Source organism: Salmo salar, chromosome 14 (assembly GCF_965601325.2).
Source record: "Salmo salar chromosome 14, fSalSal1, whole genome shotgun sequence".
NCBI classification, from domain to species: domain Eukaryota; kingdom Metazoa; phylum Chordata; class Actinopteri; order Salmoniformes; family Salmonidae; genus Salmo; species Salmo salar.
In genome coordinates, this window is record NC_138304.1 from 1,320,238 (window position 1) to 1,347,786 (window position 27,549).

The window sequence follows — 27,549 nt, forward strand, 5'->3', positions numbered from 1 at the left end:
CGAAAATTAAGAAAAAAAAATCTGAGCTTTTTTTTGTGAAAATGGTTCTAAAAAAAATTTTTAGGCCTGTCCAGAATGTCGCTTTTTCGGCATGATCGGAGTCATCGTTTTTAGGGACAAAATAGATATCTGCAATTTTTTGTGAAAATGGTTTTAAATTTTTTTTTAGGTTGTCCAGAATGTCGATAGTTCGGCATGACCGGGGTGACTGTTTTTGTGTCACGAAAATGAAAAAAAAATATCTGCAATTTTTTGGGAAAATGGTTTTAAAATGTTTTTTTAGGCCTGTCCAAAATGTCGCTAGTTCGGCATGATCGGAGTCATCGTTTTTGGTGACACAAATAGAAATCTGCAATTTTTTGTGAAAATGGTTTTAAAATGTTTTTTTTAGGCCTGTCCAGAATGTCGCTTTTTCGGCATGATCGGAGTCATCGTTTTTAGGGACAAAATAGAAATCTTCAATTTTTTGTGAAAATGGTTTTACTTTTTTTTTAGGCCTGTCCGATCATGCCGAACTAGCGACATTCTGTCTAGAATGCCTGTCCAGAATGTCGCTTTTTCGGCATGATCGAAGTCATCGTTTTTAGGGACAAAATAGAAATCTGCAATTTTTTGTGAAAATGGTTTTCCTTTTTTTATTTAGGCCTGTCCAGAATGTCGCTAGTTCGGCATGACCTGGGTCACTGTTTTTGTGTCACGAAAATGAAGGAAAAAAAATTGGAGCTTTTTTGTGAAATTGGTTTTAAAATGTTTTTTTAGGCCTGTCCAGAATGTCGATAGTTCGGCATGACGGGGGTCACTGATTTTGTGTCAAAAAATGAACAAAAAAAAAATCTGAGCTTTTTTGGTGAAAATGGTTCTAAAATGTTTTTTTTTAGGCCTGTCCAAAATGTCGCTAGTTCGGCATGATCGGAGTCATCGTTTTTGGTGACAAAAATAGAAATCTGCATTTTCTTGTGAAAATGGTTTTAAAATGTTTTTTTTAGGTCTGTCCAGAATGTCGCTAGTTCGGCATGATCGGAGTAACTGTTTTTGTGTCACGAAAATGAAGAAAAAAAAAAATCTGCAATTTTTTGTGAAAATGGTTATAAAATGTTTTTTTAGGCCTGTCCAGAATGTCGCTAGTTTGGCATGATCGGAGTCATCGTTTTTGGTGACAAAAATAGAAATCTGCATTTTTTTGTGTAAATAGTTTTAAAATGTTTGTTTTTTAGGCCTGTCAAGAATGTCGCTAGTTCGGCATGACCGGGGTCACTGTTTTCGTGTCACGAATATGAACCAAAAAAATATCTGCAATTTTTTGTGAAAATTGTTCTAAAATGTTTTTCTGGGCCTGTCCAGAATGTCACTAGTTCGGCATGACGGGGGTCACTGATTTTGTGTCAAAAAATGAACCAAAAAAAAATCAGAGTTTTTTTTGTGAAAATGGTTCTAAAATGTTTTTTTTTTAGGCCTGTCCAAAATGTCGCTAGTTCGGCATGATCGGAGTCATCGTTTTTGAGTGACAAAAATAGAAATCTGCATTTTCTTGTGAAAATGGTTTTAAAATGTTTTTTTTAGGTCTGTCCAGAATGTCGCTAGTTCGGCATGCCGGAGTCATCGTTTTTAGGGACAAAATAGAAATCTGCATTTTTTTGTGAAAATGGTTTAAAATTTTTTTTTTAGGCCTGTCCAGAATGTCGCTAGTTCGGCATGACCGGTGTCACTGTTTTTGTGTCACGAAAATGAAAAAAAAAAAAAATCTGCAATTTTTTGTGAAAATGGTTATAAAACATTTTTTTAGGCCTGTCCAGAATGTCGCTTTTTCGGCATCATCGGAGTCATCGTTTTTGGGACAAAATAGAAATCTGCAATTTTTTGTGAAAATGGTTTTACATTTTTTTTTAGGCCTGTCCAGAATGTCGCTAGTTCGGCATGACCGGTGTCACTGTTTTTGTGTCACGAAAATGTAAAAAAAAAAGTGCAATTTTTTGTGAAAATGGTTATAAAATGTTTTTTTAGGCCTGTCCAGAATGTCGCTAGTTTGGCATGACCTGGGTCACTGTTTTTGTCTCACGAAAATTAAGAAAAAAAAATCTGAGCTTTTTTTTGTGAAAATGGTTCTAAAAATTTTTTTTAGGCCTGTCCAGAATGTCGCTTTTTCGGCATGATCGGAGTCATCGTTTTTAGGGACAAAATAGATATCTGCAATTTTTTGTGAAAATGGTTTTAAATTTTTTTTTAGGCCTGTCCAGAATGTCGATAGTTCGGCATGACCGGGGTGACTGTTTTTGTGTCACGAAAATGAAAAAAAAATATCTGCAATTTTTTGGGAAAATGGTTTTAAAATGTTTTTTTAGGCCTGTCCAAAATGTCGCTAGTTCGGCATGATCGGAGTCATCGTTTTTGGTGACAAAAATAGAAATCTGCATTTTCTTGTGAAAATGGTTTTAAAATGTTTTTTTTAGGTCTGTCCAGAATGTCGCTAGTTCGGCATGATCGGAGTAACTGTTTTTGTGTCACGAAAATGAAGAAAAAAAAAAATCTGCAATTTTTTGTGAAAATGGTTATAAAATGTTTTTTTAGGCCTGTCCAGAATGTCGCTAGTTTGGCATGATCGGAGTCATCGTTTTTGGTGACAAAAATAGAAATCTGCATTTTTTTGTGTAAATAGTTTTAAAATGTTTGTTTTTTAGGCCTGTCAAGAATGTCGCTAGTTCGGCATGACCGGGGTCACTGTTTTCGTGTCACGAATATGAACCAAAAAAATATCTGCAATTTTTTGTGAAAATTGTTCTAAAATGTTTTTCTGGGCCTGTCCAGAATGTCACTAGTTCGGCATGACGGGGGTCACTGATTTTGTGTCAAAAAATGAACCAAAAAAAAATCAGAGTTTTTTTTGTGAAAATGGTTCTAAAATGTTTTTTTTTTAGGCCTGTCCAAAATGTCGCTAGTTCGGCATGATCGGAGTCATCGTTTTTGAGTGACAAAAATAGAAATCTGCATTTTCTTGTGAAAATGGTTTTAAAATGTTTTTTTTAGGTCTGTCCAGAATGTCGCTAGTTCGGCATGCCGGAGTCATCGTTTTTAGGGACAAAATAGAAATCTGCATTTTTTTGTGAAAATGGTTTAAAAATTTTTTTTTAGGCCTGTCCAGAATGTCGCTAGTTCGGCATGACCGGTGTCACTGTTTTTGTGTCACGAAAATGAAAAAAAAAAAAAATCTGCAATTTTTTGTGAAAATGGTTATAAAACATTTTTTTAGGCCTGTCCAGAATGTCGCTTTTTCGGCATCATCGGAGTCATCGTTTTTGGGACAAAATAGAAATCTGCAATTTTTTGTGAAAATGGTTTTACATTTTTTTTTAGGCCTGTCCAGAATGTCGCTAGTTCGGCATGACCGGTGTCACTGTTTTTGTGTCACGAAAATGTAAAAAAAAAAGTGCAATTTTTTGTGAAAATGGTTATAAAATGTTTTTTTAGGCCTGTCCAGAATGTCGCTAGTTTGGCATGACCTGGGTCACTGTTTTTGTCTCACGAAAATTAAGAAAAAAAAATCTGAGCTTTTTTTTGTGAAAATGGTTCTAAAAATTTTTTTTAGGCCTGTCCAGAATGTCGCTTTTTCGGCATGATCGGAGTCATCGTTTTTAGGGACAAAATAGATATCTGCAATTTTTTGTGAAAATGGTTTTAAATTTTTTTTTAGGCCTGTCCAGAATGTCGATAGTTCGGCATGACCGGGGTGACTGTTTTTGTGTCACGAAAATGAAAAAAAAATATCTGCAATTTTTTGGGAAAATGGTTTTAAAATGTTTTTTTAGGCCTGTCCAAAATGTCGCTAGTTCGGCATGATCGGAGTCATCGTTTTTGGTGACACAAATAGAAATCTGCAATTTTTTGTGAAAATGGTTTTAAAATGTTTTTTTTAGGCCTGTCCAGAATGTCGCTTTTTCGGCATGATCGGAGTCATCGTTTTTAGGGACAAAATAGAAATCTTCAATTTTTTGTGAAAATGGTTTAACTTTTTTTTTAGGCCTGTCCGATCATGCCGAACTAGCGACATTCTGTCTAGAATGCCTGTCCAGAATGTCGCTTTTTCGGCATGATCGAAGTCATCGTTTTTATGGACAAAATAGAAATCTGCAATTTTTTGTGAAAATGGTTTTCCTTTTTTTATTTAGGCCTGTCCAGAATGTCGCTAGTTCGGCATGACCTGGGTCACTGTTTTTGTGTCACGAAAATGAAGGAAAAAAAATTGGAGCTTTTTTGTGAAATTGGTTTTAAAATGTTTTTTTAGGCCTGTCCAGAATGTCGATAGTTCGGCATGACGGGGGTCACTGATTTTGTGTCAAAAAATGAACAAAAAAAAAATCTGAGCTTTTTTTGTGAAAATGGTTCTAAAATGTTTTTTTTTAGGCCTGTCCAAAATGTCGCTAGTTCGGCATGATCGGAGTCATCGTTTTTGGTGACAAAAATAGAAATCTGCATTTTCTTGTGAAAATGGTTTTACATTTTTTTTTAGGCCTGTCCAGAATGTCGCTAGTTCGGCATGACCGGTGTCACTGTTTTTGTGTCACGAAAATGTAAAAAAAAAAGTGCAATTTTTTGTGAAAATGGTTATAAAATGTTTTTTTAGGCCTGTCCAGAATGTCGCTAGTTCGGCATGACCTGGGTCACTGTTTTTGTCTCACGAAAATGAATGAAAAAAAATCTGAGTTTTTTTTTGTGAAAATGGTTCTAAAAAATTTTTTTAGGCCTGTCCAGAATGTCGCTTTTTCGGCATGATCGGAGTCATCGTTTTTAGGGACAAAATAGATATCTGCAATTTTTTGTGAAAATGGTTTTAAATTTTTTTTTAGGCCTGTCCAGAATGTCGATAGTTCGGCATGACCGGGGTGACTGTTTTTGTGTCACGAAAATGAAAAAAAAATATCTGCAATTTTTTGGGAAAATGGTTTTAAAATGTTTTTTTTAGGCCTGTCCAAAATGTCGCTAGTTCGGCATGATCGGAGTCATCGTTTTTGGTGACACAAATAGAAATCTGCAATTTTTTGTGAAAATGGTTTTAAAATGTTTTTTTTAGGCCTGTCCAGAATGTCGCTTTTTCGGCATGATCGGAGTCATCGTTTTTAGGGACAAAATAGAAATCTTCAATTTTTTGTGAAAATGGTTTTACTTTTTTTTTAGGCCTGTCCGATCATGCCGAAGTAGCGACATTCTGTCTAGAATGCCAGAATGCCTGTCCAGAATGTCGCTTTTTCGGCATGATCGAAGTCATCGTTTTTAGGGACAAAATAGAAATCTGCAATTTTTTGTGAAAATGGTTTTCCTTTTTTTATTTAGGCCTGTCCAGAATGTCGCTAGTTCGGCATGACCTGGGTCACTGTTTTTGTGTCACGAAAATGAAGGAAAAAAAATTGGAGCTTTTTTGTGAAATTGGTTTTAAAATGTTTTTTTAGGCCTGTCCAGAATGTCGATAGTTCGGCATGACGGGGGTCACTGATTTTGTGTCAAAAAATGAACCAAAAAAAAATCTGAGCTTTTTTTGTGAAAATGGTTCTAAAATGTTTTTTTTTAGGCCTGTCCAAAATGTCGCTAGTTCGGCATGATCGGAGTCATCGTTTTTGGTGACAAAAATAGAAATCTGCATTTTCTTGTGAAAATGGTTTTAAAATGTTTTTTTTAGGTCTGTCCAGAATGTCGCTAGTTCGGCATGATCGGAGTAACTGTTTTTGTGTCACGAAAATGAAGAAAAAAAAAAATCTGCAATTTTTTGTGAAAATGGTTATAAAATGTTTTTTTAGGCCTGTCCAGAATGTCGCTAGTTTGGCATGATCGGAGTCATCGTTTTTGGTGACAAAAATAGAAATCTGCATTTTTTTGTGTAAATAGTTTTAAAATGTTTGTTTTTTAGGCCTGTCAAGAATGTCGCTAGTTCGGCATGACCGGGGTCACTGTTTTCGTGTCACGAATATGAACCAAAAAAATATCTGCAATTTTTTGTGAAAATTGTTCTAAAATGTTTTTTTGGGCCTGTCCAGAATGTCACTAGTTCGGCATGACGGGGGTCACTGATTTTGTGTCAAAAAATGAACCAAAAAAAAATCAGAGTTTTTTTTGTGAAAATGGTTCTAAAATGTTTTTTTTTTAGGCCTGTCCAAAATGTCGCTAGTTCGGCATGATCGGAGTCATCGTTTTTGAGTGACAAAAATAGAAATCTGCATTTTCTTGTGAAAATGGTTTTAAAATGTTTTTTTTAGGTCTGTCCAGAATGTCGCTAGTTCGGCATGCCGGAGTCATCGTTTTTAGGGACAAAATAGAAATCTGCATTTTTTTGTGAAAATGGTTTTAAATTTTTTTTTTAGGCCTGTCCAGAATGTCGCTAGTTCGGCATGACCGGTGTCACTGTTTTTGTGTCACGAAAATGAAAAAAAATAAAAATCTGCAATTTTTTGTGAAAATGGTTATAAAACATTTTTTTAGGCCTGTCCAGAATGTCGCTTTTTCGGCATCATCGGAGTCATCGTTTTTGGGACAAAATAGAAATCTGCAATTTTTTGTGAAAATGGTTTTACATTTTTTTTTAGGCCTGTCCAGAATGTCGCTAGTTCGGCATGACCGGTGTCACTGTTTTTGTGTCACGAAAATGTAAAAAAAAAAGTGCAATTTTTGGTGAAAATGGTTATAAAATGTTTTTTTAGGCCTGTCCAGAATGTCGCTAGTTTGGCATGACCTGGGTCACTGTTTTTGTCTCACGAAAATTAAGCAAAAAAAATCTGAGCTTTTTTTTGTGAAAATGGTTCTAAAAAAATTTTTTAGGCCTGTCCAGAATGTCGCTTTTTCGGCATGATCGGAGTCATCGTTTTTAGGGACAAAATAGATATCTGCAATTTTTTGTGAAAATGGTTTTAAATTTTTTTTTAGGTTGTCCAGAATGTCGATAGTTCGGCATGACCGGGGTGACTGTTTTTGTGTCACGAAAATGAAAAAAAAATATCTGCAATTTTTTGGGAAAATGGTTTTAAAATGTTTTTTTAGGCCTGTCCAAAATGTCGCTAGTTCGGCATGATCGGAGTCATCGTTTTTGGTGACACAAATAGAAATCTGCAATTTTTTGTGAAAATGGTTTTAAAATGTTTTTTTTAGGCCTGTCCAGAATGTCGCTTTTTCGGCATGATCGGAGTCATCGTTTTTAGGGACAAAATAGAAATCTTCAATTTTTTGTGAAAATGGTTTTACTTTTTTTTTAGGCCTGTCCGATCATGCCGAACTAGCGACATTCTGTCTAGAATGCCTGTCCAGAATGTCGCTTTTTCGGCATGATCGAAGTCATCGTTTTTAGGGACAAAATAGAAATCTGCAATTTTTTGTGAAAATGGTTTTCCTTTTTTTATTTAGGCCTGTCCAGAATGTCGCTAGTTCGGCATGACCTGGGTCACTGTTTTTGTGTCACGAAAATGAAGGAAAAAAAATTGGAGCTTTTTTGTGAAATTGGTTTTAAAATGTTTTTTTAGGCCTGTCCAGAATGTCGATAGTTCGGCATGACGGGGGTCACTGATTTTGTGTCAAAAAATGAACAAAAAAAAAATCTGAGCTTTTTTGGTGAAAATGGTTCTAAAATGTTTTTTTTTAGGCCTGTCCAAAATGTCGCTAGTTCGGCATGATCGGAGTCATCGTTTTTGGTGACAAAAATAGAAATCTGCATTTTCTTGTGAAAATGGTTTTAAAATGTTTTTTTTAGGTCTGTCCAGAATGTCGCTAGTTCGGCATGATCGGAGTCATCGTTTTTAGGGACAAAATAGAAATCTGCATTTTTTTGTGAAAATGGTTTTACATTTTTTTTTTTGGCCTGTCCAGAATGTCGCTTTTTCGGCATGATCGGAGTCGTCGTTTTTAGGGACAAAATAGAAATCTGCGATTTTTTGTGAAAATGGTTTTAAAATGTTTTTTTAGGCCTGTCCAGAATGTCGCTAGTTCGGCATGACCTGGCTCACTGTTTTTGTGTCACGAAAATGAAGAAAAAAAAATCTGAGCTTTTTTTGTGAAAATGGTTCTAAACAATTTTTTTAGGCCTGTCCAGAATGTCGCTTTTTTGGCATGATCGGAGTCATCGTTTTTAGGGACAAAATAGAAATCTGCAATTTTTTGTGAAAATGGTTTTAAAATGTTTTTTTTAGGCCTGTCCAGAATGTCGCTAGTTGGGCATGACCGGGGTCACTATTTTTGTGTCACGAAAATGAAAAAAAAATATCTGCAATTTTTTGTGAAAATGGTTTTAAAATGTTTTTTTAGGCCTGTCCAGAATGTCGATAGTTCGGCATGACCGGGGTGACTGTTTTTGTGTCACGAAAATGAAAAAAAAATATCTGCAATTTTTTGTGAAAATGGTTTTAAAATGGTTTTTTTAGGCCTGTCCAGAATGTCGCTAGTTGGGCATGACCGGGGTCACTGTTTTTGTGTCACGAAAATGAAAAAAAAATATCTGCAATTTTTTGTGAAAATGGTTTTAAAATGTTTTTTTAGGCCTGTCAAGAATGTCGCTAGTTCGGCATGATCGGAGTCATCGTTTTTGGTGACAAAAATAGAAATCTGCAATTTTTTGTGAAAATGGTTTTAAAATGTTTTTTTTAGGCCTGTCCAGAATGTCGCTAGTTGGGCATGACTGGGGTCACTGTTTTTCTGTCACGAAAATGAAGAAAAAAAAATCTGAGCTTTTTTTGTGAAAATGGTTCTAAAAATAATTTTTTAGGCCTGTCCAGAATGTCGCTTTTTCGGCATGATCGGAGTCATCGTTTTTAGGGACAAAATAGAAATCTGCAATTTTTTGTGAAAATGGTTTTAAAATGTTTTTTTAGGCCTGTCCAGAATGTCGATAGTTCAGGATGACCGGGGTGACTGTTTTTGTGTCACGAAAATGAAAAAAAAATATCTGCAATTTTTTGTGAAAATGGTTTTAAAATGTTGTTTTAGGCCTGTCCAGAATGTCGATAGTTCGGCATGACCGGGGTCACTGTTTTTGTGTCAAAAAATGAAAAACAAAATCTGCAATTTTTTGTGAAAATGGTTCTAAAATGTTTTTTTAGGCCTGTCCAGAATGTCGATAGTTCGGCATGACCGGGGTCACTGTTTTTGTGTCAAAAAATGAAAAACAAAATCTGCAATTTTTTGTGAAAATGGTCCTAAAATGTTTTTTTTTTAGGCCTGTCCAAAATGTCGCTAGTTCGGCATGATCGGAGTCATCGTTTTTAGGGACAAAATAGAAATCTGCAATTTTTTGTGAAAATGGTTTTAAAATGTTTTTTTAGGCCTGTCCAGAATGTCGATAGTTCGGCATGACCTGGTCACGGTTTTTGTTTCAAAAAATGAAAAAAAAGGAACTTTTTTTGTAAAAATGGTTCTTTAAATATTTTTTTTAGGCCTGTCCAGAATGTCGCTAGTTCGGCATGACCGGGGTCACTGTTTTTGTGTCACGAAAATGTGACAACAGTGTCAACAGTGTTCCTATCATCTGGATTAAGCAGTACAGCAAAAATGGTACTTACAGAGTGCATGAAACATGATTTAGACCTTGTTTATGAAAAACTGTTTATTTCTGTATTTCATGATTGCAACTTGCTGAAAAGTGACAACCGTGTTCCTATCATCGCGATTTAACAGTACAGCTAATTTGGTACTTACAAAGTGACTCAAACCTGATTTAGATCTTGTTTATGAAAATCTGTTTATTTCTGTATTTCATGATTGTAACTTGCTGAAAAGTGTCAACAGTGTTCCTTTCATCAAGTTTAAACAGTACAGCAAAATGGTACTTACAGAGTGACTCAAAGATGATTTAGATCTTGTTTATGAAAATCTGTTTATTTCTGTATTTCATGATTGCAACTTGCTGAAAAGTGTCAACAGTGTTCTTTTCATCAAGTTTAAACAGTACGCAATATGGTACTTACAGAGTGCATCAAACATAATTTAGACCTTGTTTATAAAAAACTGCTAATTTCTGTATTTCATCATTTCAACTTGCTAAAAAGTGTCAACAGTGTTCCTATCATCTGGATGAAGCAGTACTGCAAAAATGGGACTTACAGAGTGACTCAAACATGTTTTAGACCTTGTTTATTAAAAACTGTTTATTTCTGTATTTCATGATTGCAACTTGCTGAAAATTGTCAACATTGTTCCTATCATCGAGTTTAAACAGTACAGCAAAATGGAACTTACAGAGTGACTCAAACATGTGTTAGTCCTTGTTTATAAAAAACTGATAATTTCTGTATTTCATCATTTAAACTTGCTGAAAAGTGTCAACAGTGTTCCTTTCAACGCATTTTAACAGTACAGCAAAATCGTACTTACAGAGTGACTCAAACATGATTTTGATCTTGTTTATGAAAATCTTTTTATTTCTGTATTTCATGATGGCAACTTGCTGAAAAGTGTCAACAGTGTTCCTTTCATCAAGTTTAAACAGTGCAGCAATATGGTACTTACACAGTGCATCAAACATGATTTAGACCTTGTTCATGAAAATCTATTTATTTCTGTATTTCATGAATGCAACTTGCTGAAAAGTGTCAACAATGTTCATTTCATCTGGATAAAGCAGTACTACAAAAATGGGACTTACAGAGTGACTCAAACATGTTTTAGACCTTGTTTATAAAAAACGGTTTATTTCTGTATTTCATGATTGCAACTTGCTGAAAATTGTCAACAGAGTTCCTTTCATCGAGTTTAAACAGTACAGCAAAATGGTACTTACAAAGTGACTCAAACATGATTTAGACCTTGTTTTTAAAAAACTGCTAATTTCTGTATTTCATGATTTCAACTTGCTAAAAAGTGTCAACAGTGTTCCTATCATCTGGATTAAGCAGTACAGCAAAAATGGTACTTACAGAGTGCATGAAACATGATTCAGACCTTGTTTATGAAAAACTGTTTATTTCTGTATTTCATGATTGCAACTTGCTGAAAAGTGTCAACAGTGTTCCTTTCAATGCGTTTTAACAGTACAGCAAAATCGTACTTACAGAGTGACTCAAACATGATTTTGATCTTGTTTATGAAAATCTGTTTATTTCTGTATTTCATGATTGCAACTTGCTGAAAAGTGTCAACAGTGTTCCTTTCATCAAGTTTAAAGAGTACAGCAATATGGTACTTACACAGTGCATCAAACATGATTTAGACCTTGTTCATGAAAATCTATTTATTTCTGTATTTCATGAATGCTACTTGCTGAAAAGTGTCAACAATGTTCATTTCATCTGGATGAAGCAGTACTGCTAAAATGGGACTTACAGAGTGACTCAAACATGTTTTAGACCTTGTTTATAAAAAAACAGCTATTTTCTGTACTTCATGATTGCAACTTGCTGAAAATTGTCAACAGAGTTCCTTTCATCGAGTTTAAACAGTACAGCAAAATGGAACGTACAGAGTGACTCAAACATGTTTTTGTCCTTGTTTATAAAAAACTGCTAATTTCTGTATTTCATCATTTCAACTTGCTAAATAGTGTCAACAGCGTTCCTATCATCTGGATTAAGCAGTACAGCAAAAATGGTACTTACAGAGTGCATGAAACATGATTTAGACCTTGTTTATGAAAAACTGTTTATTTCTGTATTTCATGATTGCAACTTGCTGAAAAGTGTCAACAGTGTTCCTTTCATCGCGTTTAAACAGTACAGCAAAATGGTACTTACAGAGTGACTCAAACATGATTTAGATCTTGTTTATGAAAATCTGTTTATTTCTGTATTTCATGATTGCAACTTGCTGAAAAGTGTCAACAGTGTTCCTTTCATCAAGTTTAAACAGTACAGCAATATGGTACTTACAGAGTGGATCAAACATAATTTAGACCTTGTTTATAAAAAACTGCTAATTTCTGTATTTCATCATTTCAACTTGCTAAAAAGTGTCAACAGTGTTCCTATCATCTGGATTAAGCAGTACAGCAAAAATGGTACTTACAGAGTGCATGAAACATGATTTAGACCTTTTTTATGAAAAACGGTTTATTTCTGTATTTCATAACTGCAACTTGCTGAAAAGTGTCAACAGTGTTCCTTTCATCGCGTTTAAACAGTACAGCAAAATGGTACATGATTTAGATCTTGTTTATGAAAATCTGTTTATTTCTGTATTTCATGATTGCAACTTGCTGAAAAGTGTCAACAGTGTTCCTTTCATCAAGTTTAAACAGTACAGCAATATGGTACTTACACAGTGCATCAAACATGATTTAGACCTTGTTTATGAAAATCTATTTATTTCTGTATTTCATGAATGCAACTTGCTGAAAAGTGTCAACAATGTTCATTTCATCTGGATGAAGCAGTACTGCAAAAATGGGACTTACAGAGTGACTCAAACATGTTTTAGACCTTGTTTATAAAAAACTGTTTATTTCTGTATTTCATGATTGCAACTTGCTGAAAATTGTCAACATTGTTCCTATCATCGAGTTTAAACAGTATAGCAAAATGGAACTTACAGAGTGACTCAAACATGTGTTAGTCCTTGTTTATAAAAAACTGATAATTTCTGTATTTCATCATTTAAACTTGCTGAAAAGTGTCAACAGTGTTCCTTTCATCAAGTTTAAACAGTGCAGCAATATGGTACTTACACAGTGCATGAAACATGATTTAGACCTTGTTTATGAAAAACTGTTTATTTCTGTATTTCATGATTGCAACTTGCTGAAAAGTGTCAACAGTGTTCCTTTCATCGCGTTTAAACAGTACAGCAAAATGGTACTTACAGAGTGACTCAAACATGATTTAGATCTTGTTTATGAAAATCTGTTTATTTCTGTATTTCATGATTGCAACTTGCTAAAAAGTGTCAACAGTGTTCCTATCATCTGGATTAAGCAGTACAGCAAAAATGGTACTTACAGAGTGCATGAAACATGATTTAGACCTTTTTTATGAAAAACTGTTTATTTCTGTATTTCATAACTGCAACTTGCTGAAAAGTGTCAACAGTGTTCCTTTCATCGCGTTTAAACAGTACAGCAAAATGGTACTTACAGAGTGACTCAAACATGATTTAGATCTTGTTTATGAAAATCTGTTTATTTCTGTATTTCATGATTGCAACTTGCTGAAAAGTGTCAACAGTGTTCCTTTCATCAAGTTTAAAGAGTACAGCAATATGGTACTTACACAGTGCATCAAACATGATTTAGACCTTGTTTATGAAAATCTATTTATTTCTGTATTTCATGAATGCAACTTGCTGAAAAGTGTCAACAATGTTCATTTCATCTGAATGAAGCAGTACTGCAAAAATGGGACTTACAGAGTGACTCAAACATGTTTTAGACCTTGTTTATAAAAAACTGTTTATTTCTGTATTTCATGATTGCAACTTGCTGAAAATTGTCAACATTGTTCCTATCATCGAGTTTAAACAGTACAGCAAAATGGAACTTACAGAGTGACTCAAACATGTGTTAGTCCTTGTTTATAAAAAACTGATAATTTCTGTATTTCATCATTTAAACTTGCTGAAAAGTGTCAACAGTGTTCCTTTCAACGCATTTTAACAGTACAGCAAAATCGTACTTACAGAGTGACTCAAACATGATTTTAATCTTGTTTATGAAAATCTTTTTATTTCTGTATTTCATGATGGCAACTTGCTGAAAAGTGTCAACAGTGTTCCTTTCATCAAGTTTAAACAGTGCAGCAATATGGTACTTACACAGTGCATCAAACATGATTTAGACCTTGTTCATGAAAATCTATTTATTTCTGTATTTCATGAATGCAACTTGCTGAAAAGTGTCAACAATGTTCATTTCATCTGGATGAAGCAGTACTACAAAAATGGGACTTACAGAGTGACTCAAACATGTTTTAGACCTTGTTTATAAAAAACGGTTTATTTCTGTATTTCATGATTGCAACTTGCTGAAAATTGTCAACAGAGTTCCTTTCATCGAGTTTAAACAGTACAGCAAAATGGTACTTACAAAGTGACTCAAACATGATTTAGACCTTGTTTTTAAAAAACTGCTAATTTCTGTATTTCATGATTTCAACTTGCTAAAAAGTGTCAACAGTGTTCCTATCATCTGGATTAAGCAGTACAGCAAAAATGGTACTTACAGAGTGCATGAAACATGATTCAGACCTTGTTTATGAAAAACTGTTTATTTCTGTATTTCATGATTGCAACTTGCTGAAAAGTGTCAACAGTGTTCCTTTCAATGCGTTTTAACAGTACAGCAAAATCGTACTTACAGAGTGACTCAAACATGATTTTGATCTTGTTTATGAAAATCTGTTTATTTCTGTATTTCATGATTGCAACTTGCTGAAAAGTGTCAACAGTGTTCCTTTCATCAAGTTTAAACAGTACAGCAATATGGTACTTACACAGTGCATCAAACATGATTTAGACCTTGTTCATGAAAATCTATTTATTTCTGTATTTCATGAATGCAACTTGCTGAAAAGTGTCAACAATGTTCATTTCATCTGGATGAAGCAGTACTGCAAAAATGGGACTTACAGAGTGACTCAAACATGTTTTAGACCTTGTTTATAAAAAAACAGCTATTTTCTGTACTTCATGATTGCAACTTGCTGAAAATTGTCAACAGAGTTCCTTTCATCGAGTTTAAACAGTACAGCAAAATGGAACGTACAGAGTGACTCAAACATGTTTTTGTCCTTGTTTATATAAAACTGCTAATTTCTGTATTTCATCATTTCAACTTGCTAAATAGTGTCAACAGCGTTCCTATCATCTGGATTAAGCAGTACAGCAAAAATGGTACTTACAGAGTGCATGAAACATGATTTAGACCTTGTTTATGAAAAACTGTTTATTTCTGTATTTCATGATTGCAACTTGCTGAAAAGTGTCAACAGTGTTCCTTTCATCGCGTTTAAACAGTACAGCAAAATGGAACTTACAGAGTGCATGAAACATGATTTAGACCTTTTTTATGAAAAACTGTTTATTTCTGTATTTCATGATTGCAACTTGCTGAAAAGTGTCAATAGTGTTCCTTTCATCGAGTTTAAACAGTACAGCAAAATGGTACTTACAAAGTGACTCAAACATGATTTAGACCTTGTTTTTAAAAAACTGCTAATTTCTGTATTTCATGATTTCAACTTGCTAAAAAGTGTCAACAGTGTTCCTATCACCTGGATTAAGCAGTACAGCAAAAATGGTACTTACAGAGTGCATGAAACATGATTCAGACCTTGTTTATGAAAAACTGTTTATTTCTGTATTTCATGATTGCAACTTGCTGAAAAGTGTCAACAGTGTTCCTTTCAATGCGTTTTAACAGTACAGCAAAATCGTACTTACAGAGTGACTCAAACATGATTTTGATCTTGTTTATGAAAATCTGTTTATTTCTGTATTTCATGATTGCAACTTGCTGAAAAGTGTCAACAGTGTTCCTTTCATCAAGTTTAAACAGTACAGAAATATGGTACTTACACAGTGCATCAAACATGATTTAGACCTTGTTCATGAAAATCTATTTATTTCTGTATTTCATGAATGCAACTTGCTGAAAAGTGTCAACAATGTTCATTTCATCTGGATGAAGCAGTACTGCAAAAATGGGACTTACAGAGTGACTCAAACATGTTTTAGACCTTGTTTATAAAAAAACAGCTATTTTCTGTACTTCATGATTGCAACTTGCTGAAAATTGTCAACAGAGTTCATTTCATCGAGTTTAAACAGTACAGCAAAATGGAACGTACAGAGTGACTCAAACATGTTTTTGTCCTTGTTTATAAAAAACTGCTAATTTCTGTATTTCATCATTTCAACTTGCTAAATAGTGTCAACAGTGTTCCTATCATCTGGATTAAGCAGTACAGCAAAAATGGTACTTACAGAGTGCATGAAACATGATTTAGACCTTGTTTATGAAAAACTGTTTATTTCTGTATTTCATGATTGCAACTTGCTGAAAAGTGTCAACAGTGTTCCTTTCATCGCGTTTAAACAGTACAGCAAAATGGTACTTACAGAGTGACTCAAACATGTTTTTGTCCTTGTTTATATAAAACTGCTAATTTCTGTATTTCATCATTTCAACTTGCTAAATAGTGTCAACAGCGTTCCTATCATCTGGATTAAGCAGTACAGCAAAAATGGTACTTACAGAGTGCATGAAACATGATTTAGACCTTGTTTATGAAAAACTGTTTATTTCTGTATTTCATGATTGCAACTTGCTGAAAAGTGTCAACAGTGTTCCTTTCATCGCGTTTAAACAGTACAGCAAAATGGAACTTACAGAGTGCATGAAACATGATTTAGACCTTTTTTATGAAAAACTGTTTATTTCTGTATTTCATGATTGCAACTTGCTGAAAAGTGTCAATAGTGTTCCTTTCATCGAGTTTAAACAGTACAGCAAAATGGTACTTACAAAGTGACTCAAACATGATTTAGACCTTGTTTTTAAAAAACTGCTAATTTCTGTATTTCATGATTTCAACTTGCTAAAAAGTGTCAACAGTGTTCCTATCACCTGGATTAAGCAGTACAGCAAAAATGGTACTTACAGAGTGCATGAAACATGATTCAGACCTTGTTTATGAAAAACTGTTTATTTCTGTATTTCATGATTGCAACTTGCTGAAAAGTGTCAACAGTGTTCCTTTCAATGCGTTTTAACAGTACAGCAAAATCGTACTTACAGAGTGACTCAAACATGATTTTGATCTTGTTTATGAAAATCTGTTTATTTCTGTATTTCATGATTGCAACTTGCTGAAAAGTGTCAACAGTGTTCCTTTCATCAAGTTTAAACAGTACAGCAATATGGTACTTACACAGTGCATCAAACATGATTTAGACCTTGTTCATGAAAATCTATTTATTTCTGTATTTCATGAATGCAACTTGCTGAAAAGTGTCAACAATGTTCATTTCATCTGGATGAAGCAGTACTGCAAAAATGGGACTTACAGAGTGACTCAAACATGTTTTAGACCTTGTTTATAAAAAAACAGCTATTTTCTGTACTTCATGATTGCAACTTGCTGAAAATTGTCAACAGAGTTCATTTCATCGAGTTTAAACAGTACAGCAAAATGGAACGTACAGAGTGACTCAAACATGTTTTTGTCCTTGTTTATAAAAAACTGCTAATTTCTGTATTTCATCATTTCAACTTGCTAAATAGTGTCAACAGCGTTCCTATCATCTGGATTAAGCAGTACAGCAAAAATGGTACTTACAGAGTGCATGAAACATGATTTAGACCTTGTTTATGAAAAACTGTTTATTTCTGTATTTCATGATTGCAACTTGCTGAAAAGTGTCAACAGTGTTCCTTTCATCGCGTTTAAACAGTACAGCAAAATGGTACTTACAGAGTGACTCAAACATGATTTAGATCTTGTTTATGAAAATCTGTTTATTTCTGTATTTCATGATTGCAACTTGCTGAAAAGTGTCAACAGTGTTCCTTTCATCAAGTTTAAACAGTACAGCAATATGGTACTTACAGAGTGGATCAAACATAATTTAGACCTTGTTTATAAAAAACTGCTAATTTCTGTATTTCATCATTTCAACTTGCTAAAAAGTGTCAACAGTGTTCCTATCATCTGGATTAAGCAGTACAGCAAAAATGGTACTTACAGAGTGCATGAAACATGATTTAGACCTTTTTTATGAAAAACTGTTTATTTCTGTATTTCATAACTGCAACTTGCTGAAAAGTGTCAACAGTGTTCCTTTCATCGCGTTTAAACAGTACAGCAAAATGGTACTTACAGAGTGACTCAAACATGATTTAGATCTTGTTTATGAAAATCTGTTTATTTCTGTATTTCATGATTGCAACTTGCTGAAAAGTGTCAACAGTGTTCCTTTCATCAAGTTTAAAGAGTACAGCAATATGGTACTTACACAGTGCATCAAACATGATTTAGACCTTGTTTATGAAATTCTATTTATTTCTGTATTTCATGAATGCAACTTGCTGAAAAGTGTCAACAATGTTCATTTCATCTGAATGAAGCAGTACTGCAAAAATGGGACTTACAGAGTGACTCAAACATGTTTTAGACCTTGTTTATAAAAAACGGTTTATTTCTGTATTTCATGATTGCAACTTGCTGAAAATTGTCAACATTGTTCCTATCATCGAGTTTAAACAGTACAGCAAAATCGTACTTACAGAGTGACTCAAACATGATTTTGATCTTGTTTATGAAAATCTTTTTATTTCTGTATTTCATGATGGCAACTTGCTGAAAAGTGTCAACAGTGTTCCTTTCATCAAGTTTAAACAGTGCAGCAATATGGTACTTACACAGTGCATGAAACATGATTTAGACCTTGTTTATGAAAAACTGTTTATTTCTGTATTTCATGATTGCAACTTGCTGAAAAGTGTCAACAGTGTTCCTTTCATCAAGTTTAAACAGTACAGCAATATGGTACTTACAGAGTGGATCAAACATAATTTAGACCTTGTTTATAAAAAACTGCTAATTTCTGTATTTCATCATTTCAACTTGCTAAAAAGTGTCAACAGTGTTCCTATCATCTGGATTAAGCAGTACAGCAAAAATGGTACTTACAGAGTGCATGAAACATGATTTAGACCTTTTTTATGAAAAACGGTTTATTTCTGTATTTCATAACTGCAACTTGCTGAAAAGTGTCAACAGTGTTCCTTTCATCGCGTTTAAACAGTACAGCAAAATGGTACATGATTTAGATCTTGTTTATGAAAATCTGTTTATTTCTGTATTTCATGATTGCAACTTGCTGAAAAGTGTCAACAGTGTTCCTTTCATCAAGTTTAAACAGTACAGCAATATGGTACTTACACAGTGCATCAAACATGATTTAGACCTTGTTTATGAAAATCTATTTATTTCTGTATTTCATGAATGCAACTTGCTGAAAAGTGTCAACAATGTTCATTTCATCTGGATGAAGCAGTACTGCAAAAATGGGACTTACAGAGTGACTCAAACATGTTTTAGACCTTGTTTATAAAAAACTGTTTATTTCTGTATTTCATGATTGCAACTTGCTGAAAATTGTCAACATTGTTCCTATCATCGAGTTTAAACAGTATAGCAAAATGGAACTTACAGAGTGACTCAAACATGTGTTAGTCCTTGTTTATAAAAAACTGATAATTTCTGTATTTCATCATTTAAACTTGCTGAAAAGTGTCAACAGTGTTCCTTTCATCAAGTTTAAACAGTGCAGCAATATGGTACTTACACAGTGCATGAAACATGATTTAGACCTTGTTTATGAAAAACTGTTTATTTCTGTATTTCATGATTGCAACTTGCTGAAAAGTGTCAACAGTGTTCCTTTCATCGCGTTTAAACAGTACAGCAAAATGGTACTTACAGAGTGACTCAAACATGATTTAGATCTTGTTTATGAAAATCTGTTTATTTCTGTATTTCATGATTGCAACTTGCTAAAAAGTGTCAACAGTGTTCCTATCATCTGGATTAAGCAGTACAGCAAAAATGGTACTTACAGAGTGCATGAAACATGATTTAGACCTTTTTTATGAAAAACTGTTTATTTCTGTATTTCATAACTGCAACTTGCTGAAAAGTGTCAACAGTGTTCCTTTCATCGCGTTTAAACAGTACAGCAAAATGGTACTTACAGAGTGACTCAAACATGATTTAGATCTTGTTTATGAAAATCTGTTTATTTCTGTATTTCATGATTGCAACTTGCTGAAAAGTGTCAACAGTGTTCCTTTCATCAAGTTTAAAGAGTACAGCAATATGGTACTTACACAGTGCATCAAACATGATTTAGACCTTGTTTATGAAAATCTATTTATTTCTGTATTTCATGAATGCAACTTGCTGAAAAGTGTCAACAATGTTCATTTCATCTGAATGAAGCAGTACTGCAAAAATGGGACTTACAGAGTGACTCAAACATGTTTTAGACCTTGTTTATAAAAAACTGTTTATTTCTGTATTTCATGATTGCAACTTGCTGAAAATTGTCAACATTGTTCCTATCATCGAGTTTAAACAGTACAGCAAAATGGAACTTACAGAGTGACTCAAACATGTGTTAGTCCTTGTTTATAAAAAACTGATAATTTCTGTATTTCATCATTTAAACTTGCTGAAAAGTGTCAACAGTGTTCCTTTCAACGCATTTTAACAGTACAGCAAAATCGTACTTACAGAGTGACTCAAACATGATTTTAATCTTGTTTATGAAAATCTTTTTATTTCTGTATTTCATGATGGCAACTTGCTGAAAAGTGTCAACAGTGTTCCTTTCATCAAGTTTAAACAGTGCAGCAATATGGTACTTACACAGTGCATCAAACATGATTTAGACCTTGTTCATGAAAATCTATTTATTTCTGTATTTCATGAATGCAACTTGCTGAAAAGTGTCAACAATGTTCATTTCATCTGGATGAAGCAGTACTACAAAAATGGGACTTACAGAGTGACTCAAACATGTTTTAGACCTTGTTTATAAAAAACGGTTTATTTCTGTATTTCATGATTGCAACTTGCTGAAAATTGTCAACAGAGTTCCTTTCATCGAGTTTAAACAGTACAGCAAAATGGTACTTACAAAGTGACTCAAACATGATTTAGACCTTGTTTTTAAAAAACTGCTAATTTCTGTATTTCATGATTTCAACTTGCTAAAAAGTGTCAACAGTGTTCCTATCATCTGGATTAAGCAGTACAGCAAAAATGGTACTTACAGAGTGCATGAAACATGATTCAGACCTTGTTTATGAAAAACTGTTTATTTCTGTATTTCATGATTGCAACTTGCTGAAAAGTGTCAACAGTGTTCCTTTCAATGCGTTTTAACAGTACAGCAAAATCGTACTTACAGAGTGACTCAAACATGATTTTGATCTTGTTTATGAAAATCTGTTTATTTCTGTATTTCATGATTGCAACTTGCTGAAAAGTGTCAACAGTGTTCCTTTCATCAAGTTTAAACAGTACAGCAATATGGTACTTACACAGTGCATCAAACATGATTTAGACCTTGTTCATGAAAATCTATTTATTTCTGTATTTCATGAATGCAACTTGCTGAAAAGTGTCAACAATGTTCATTTCATCTGGATGAAGCAGTACTGCAAAAATGGGACTTACAGAGTGACTCAAACATGTTTTAGACCTTGTTTATAAAAAAACAGCTATTTTCTGTACTTCATGATTGCAACTTGCTGAAAATTGTCAACAGAGTTCCTTTCATCGAGTTTAAACAGTACAGCAAAATGGAACGTACAGAGTGACTCAAACATGTTTTTGTCCTTGTTTATATAAAACTGCTAATTTCTGTATTTCATCATTTCAACTTGCTAAATAGTGTCAACAGCGTTCCTATCATCTGGATTAAGCAGTACAGCAAAAATGGTACTTACAGAGTGCATGAAACATGATTTAGACCTTGTTTATGAAAAACTGTTTATTTCTGTATTTCATGATTGCAACTTGCTGAAAAGTGTCAACAGTGTTCCTTTCATCGCGTTTAAACAGTACAGCAAAATGGAACTTACAGAGTGCATGAAACATGATTTAGACCTTTTTTATGAAAAACTGTTTATTTCTGTATTTCATGATTGCAACTTGCTGAAAAGTGTCAATAGTGTTCCTTTCATCGAGTTTAAACAGTACAGCAAAATGGTACTTACAAAGTGACTCAAACATGATTTAGACCTTGTTTTTAAAAAACTGCTAATTTCTGTATTTCATGATTTCAACTTGCTAAAAAGTGTCAACAGTGTTCCTATCACCTGGATTAAGCAGTACAGCAAAAATGGTACTTACAGAGTGCATGAAACATGATTCAGACCTTGTTTATGAAAAACTGTTTATTTCTGTATTTCATGATTGCAACTTGCTGAAAAGTGTCAACAGTGTTCCTTTCAATGCGTTTTAACAGTACAGCAAAATCGTACTTACAGAGTGACTCAAACATGATTTTGATCTTGTTTATGAAAATCTGTTTATTTCTGTATTTCATGATTGCAACTTGCTGAAAAGTGTCAACAGTGTTCCTTTCATCAAGTTTAAACAGTACAGCAATATGGTACTTACACAGTGCATCAAACATGATTTAGACCTTGTTCATGAAAATCTATTTATTTCTGTATTTCATGAATGCAACTTGCTGAAAAGTGTCAACAATGTTCATTTCATCTGGATGAAGCAGTACTGCAAAAATGGGACTTACAGAGTGACTCAAACATGTTTTAGACCTTGTTTATAAAAAAACAGCTATTTTCTGTACTTCATGATTGCAACTTGCTGAAAATTGTCAACAGAGTTCATTTCATCGAGTTTAAACAGTACAGCAAAATGGAACGTACAGAGTGACTCAAACATGTTTTTGTCCTTGTTTATAAAAAACTGCTAATTTCTGTATTTCATCATTTCAACTTGCTAAATAGTGTCAACAGCGTTCCTATCATCTGGATTAAGCAGTACAGCAAAAATGGTACTTACAGAGTGCATGAAACATGATTTAGACCTTGTTTATGAAAAACTGTTTATTTCTGTATTTCATGATTGCAACTTGCTGAAAAGTGTCAACAGTGTTCCTTTCATCGCGTTTAAACAGTACAGCAAAATGGTACTTACAGAGTGACTCAAACATGATTTAGATCTTGTTTATGAAAATCTGTTTATTTCTGTATTTCATGATTGCAACTTGCTGAAAAGTGTCAACAGTGTTCCTTTCATCAAGTTTAAACAGTACAGCAATATGGTACTTACAGAGTGGATCAAACATAATTTAGACCTTGTTTATAAAAAACTGCTAATTTCTGTATTTCATCATTTCAACTTGCTAAAAAGTGTCAACAGTGTTCCTATCATCTGGATTAAGCAGTACAGCAAAAATGGTACTTACAGAGTGCATGAAACATGATTTAGACCTTTTTTATGAAAAACTGTTTATTTCTGTATTTCATAACTGCAACTTGCTGAAAAGTGTCAACAGTGTTCCTTTCATCGCGTTTAAACAGTACAGCAAAATGGTACTTACAGAGTGACTCAAACATGATTTAGATCTTGTTTATGAAAATCTGTTTATTTCTGTATTTCATGATTGCAACTTGCTGAAAAGTGTCAACAGTGTTCCTTTCATCAAGTTTAAAGAGTACAGCAATATGGTACTTACACAGTGCATCAAACATGATTTAGACCTTGTTTATGAAATTCTATTTATTTCTGTATTTCATGAATGCAACTTGCTGAAAAGTGTCAACAATGTTCATTTCATCTGAATGAAGCAGTACTGCAAAAATGGGACTTACAGAGTGACTCAAACATGTTTTAGACCTTGTTTATAAAAAACGGTTTATTTCTGTATTTCATGATTGCAACTTGCTGAAAATTGTCAACATTGTTCCTATCATCGAGTTTAAACAGTACAGCAAAATCGTACTTACAGAGTGACTCAAACATGATTTTGATCTTGTTTATGAAAATCTTTTTATTTCTGTATTTCATGATGGCAACTTGCTGAAAAGTGTCAACAGTGTTCCTTTCATCAAGTTTAAACAGTGCAGCAATATGGTACTTACACAGTGCATGAAACATGATTTAGACCTTGTTTATGAAAAACTGTTTATTTCTGTATTTCATGATTGCAACTTGCTGAAAAGTGTCAACAGTGTTCCTTTCATCGCGTTTAAACAGTACAGCAAAATGGTACTTACAGAGTGACTCAAACATGATTTAGATCTTGTTTATGAAAATCTGTTTATTTCTGTATTTCATGATTGCAACTTGCTGAAAAGTGTCAACAGTGTTCCTTTCATCAAGTTTAAACAGTACAGCAATATGGTACTTACACAGTGCATGAAACATGATTTAGACCTTGTTTATGAAAATCTATTTATTTCTGTATTTCATGAATGCAACTTGCTGAAAAGTGTCAACAATGTTCATTTCATCTGAATGAAGCAGTACTGCAAAAATGGGACTTACAGAGTGACTCAAACATGTTTTAGACCTTGTTTATAAAAAACTGTTTATTTCTGTATTTCATGATTGCAACTTGCTGAAAATTGTCAACATTGTTCCTATCATCGAGTTTAAACAGTACAGCAAAATGGAACTTACAGAGTGACTCAAACATGTGTTAGTCCTTGTTTATAAAAAACTGATAATTTCTGTATTTCATCATTTAAACTTGCTGAAAAGTGTCAACAGTGTTCCTTTCAACGCATTTTAACAGTACAGCAAAATCGTACTTACAGAGTGACTCAAACATGATTTTGATCTTGTTTATGAAAATCTTTTTATTTCTGTATTTCATGATGGCAACTTGCTGAAAAGTGTCAACAGTGTTCCTTTCATCAAGTTTAAACAGTGCAGCAATATGGTACTTACACAGTGCATCAAACATGATTTAGACCTTGTTCATGAAAATCTATTTATTTCTGTATTTCATGAATGCAACTTGCTGAAAAGTGTCAACAATGTTCATTTCATCTGGATGAAGCAGTACTGCAAAAATGGGACTTACAGAGTGCATGAAACATGATTTAGACCTTTTTTATAAAAAACTGTTTATTTCTGTATTTCATAACTGCAACTTGCTGAAAAGTGTCAACAGTGTTCCTTTCATCGCGTTTAAACAGTACAGCAAAATGGTACTTACAGAGTGACTCAAACATGATTTAGATCTTGTTTATGAAAATCTGTTTATTTCTGTATTTCATGATTGCAACTTGCTGAAAAGTGTCAACAGTGTTCCTTTCATCAAGTTTAAACAGTACAGCAAAATGGTACTTACAGAGTGACTCAAACATGATTTAGATCTTGTTTATGAAAATCTGTTTATTTCTGTATTTCATGATTGCAACTTGCTGAAAAGTGTCAACAGTGTTCCTTTCATCAAGTTTAAAGAGTACAGCAATATGGTACTTACACAGTGCATCAAACATGATTTAGACCTTGTTTATGAAAATCTATTTATTTCTGTATTTCATGAATGCAACTTGCTGAAAAGTGTCAACAATGTTCATTTCATCTGGATGAAGCAGTACTGCAAAAATGGGACTTACAGAGTGACTCAAACATGTTTTAGACCTTGTTTATAAAAAACTGTTTATTTCTGTATTTCATGATTGCAACTTGCTGAAAATTGTCAACATTGTTCCTATCATCGAGTTTAAACAGTACAGCAAAATGGAACTTACAGAGTAACTCAAACATGTGTTAGTCCTTGTTTATAAAAAACTGCTAATTTCTGTATTTCATCATTTAAACTTGCTGAAAAGTGTCAAAAGTGTTCCTTTCAACGCGTTTTAACAGTACAGCAAAATCGTACTTACAGAGTGACTCAAACATGATTTTGATCTTGTTTATGAAAATCTTTTTATTTCTGTATTTCATGATGGCAACTTGCTGAAAAGTGTCAACAGTGTTCCTTTCATCAAGTTTAAACAGTGCAGCAATATGGTACTTACACAGTGCATCAAACATGATTTAGACCTTGTTCATGAAAATCTATTTATTTCTGTATTTCATGAATGCAACTTGCTGAAAAGTGTCAACAATGTTCATTTCATCTGGATGAAGCAGTACTACAAAAATGGGACTTACAGAGTGACTCAAACATGTTTTAGACCTTGTTTATAAAAAACGGTTTATTTCTGTATTTCATGATTGCAACTTGCTGAAAATTGTCAACAGAGTTCCTTTCATCGAGTTTAAACAGTACAGCAAAATGGAACTTACAGAGTGACTCAAACATGTGTTAGTCCTTGTTTATAAAAAACTGCTAATTTCTGTATTTCATCATTTCAACTTGCTAAAAAGTGTCAACAGTGTTCCTATCATCTGGATTAAGCAGTACAGCAAAAATGGTACTTACAGAGTGCATGAAACATGATTTAGACCTTGTTTATGAAAAACTGTTTATTTCTGTATTTCATGATTGCAACTTGCTGAAAAGTGTCAACCGTGTTCCTATCATCGCGATTTAACAGTACAGCTAATTTGGTACTTACAAAGTGACTCAAACCTGATTTAGCCTCTCTAGGCTAGGCGGGACGAATTCGTCCCACCTACGTAACAGCCACTGCTATCCTGTGGCGCGATTTTCAAAACCTTAAAAATACTATTACTTCAATTTCTCAAACATATGACTATTTTACAGCCATTTAAAGACAAGACTCTCGTTAATCTAACCACACTGTCCGATTTCAAAAAGGCTTTACAACGAAAGCAAAACATTAGATTATGTCAGCAGAGTACCAAGCCAGAAATAATCAGACACCCATTTTTCAAGCCAGCAAAAAATGTCACCAAAACCCAGAAGACAGCTAAATGCAGCACTCACCTTTGATGATCTTCATCAGATGACAACCCTAGGACATTATGTTATACAATACATGCATGTTTTGTTCAATCAAGTTCATATTTATATCAAAAACCAGCTTTTTACATTAGCATGTGACGTTCAGAACTAGCATACCCCCCGCAAACCTCCGGGGAATTCGCTAACATTTTACTAAATTACTCACGATAAACGTTCACAAAAAGCATAACAATTATTTTAAGAATTATAGATACAGACCTCCTCTATGCACTCGATATGTCCGATTTTAAAATAGCTTTTTGGTGAAAGCACATTTTGCAATATTCTAAGTACATAGCCCAGGCATCACGGGCTCGCTATTTAGACACCCGGCAAGTTTAGCACTCACCATAATCATATTTACTATTATAAAAGTTTGATTACCTTTTGTTGTCTTCGTCAGAATACACACCCAGGACTGCTACTTCAATAACAAATGTTGGTTTGGTCCAAAATAATCCATCGTTATATCCGAATAGCGGCGTTTTGTTCGTGCGTTCCAGACACTATCCGAAATAGTAAAGAAGTGTCGCGCGCATGGCGCAATTCGTGACAATAAAATTCTAAGTATTCCATTACCGTACTTCGAAGCATGTCAACCGCTGTTTAAAATCAATTTTTATGACATTTTTCTCGTAGAAAAGCGATAATATTCCGACAGAGAATCTCCTTTTCGTCAAACAGAGGAAAAAATCCCAAAGGCGGGGGCGGTCGGGGTCACGCGCATAAGCCTGTGTCCCTTGATCGGCCACTTGAGAAAGGCGATAATGTGTTTCAGCCTGGGGCTGGAATGACGACATTCTGTTTTTTCCCGGGCTCTGAGCGCCTATTGACGACGTGGGAAGTGTCACGTTAGAGCAGAGATCCTTAGTAAATGATAGAGATGGAAAAGAAGTTCAACAAATGGTCAGACAGGCCACTTCCTGTAAAGGAATCTCTCAGGTTTTGACCTGCCATTTGAGTTCTGTTATACTCACAGACACCATTCAAACAGTTTTAGAAAATTTAGGGTGTTTTCTATCCATATGTAATAAGTATATGCATATTCTAGTTACTGGGTAGGAGTGGTAACCAGATTAAATCGGGTATGTTTTTTATCCAGCCGTGTCAATACTGCCCCCTAGCCCTAACAGGTTAGACCTTGTTTATGAAAATCTGTTTATTTCTGTATTTCATGATTGCAACTTGCTGAAAAGT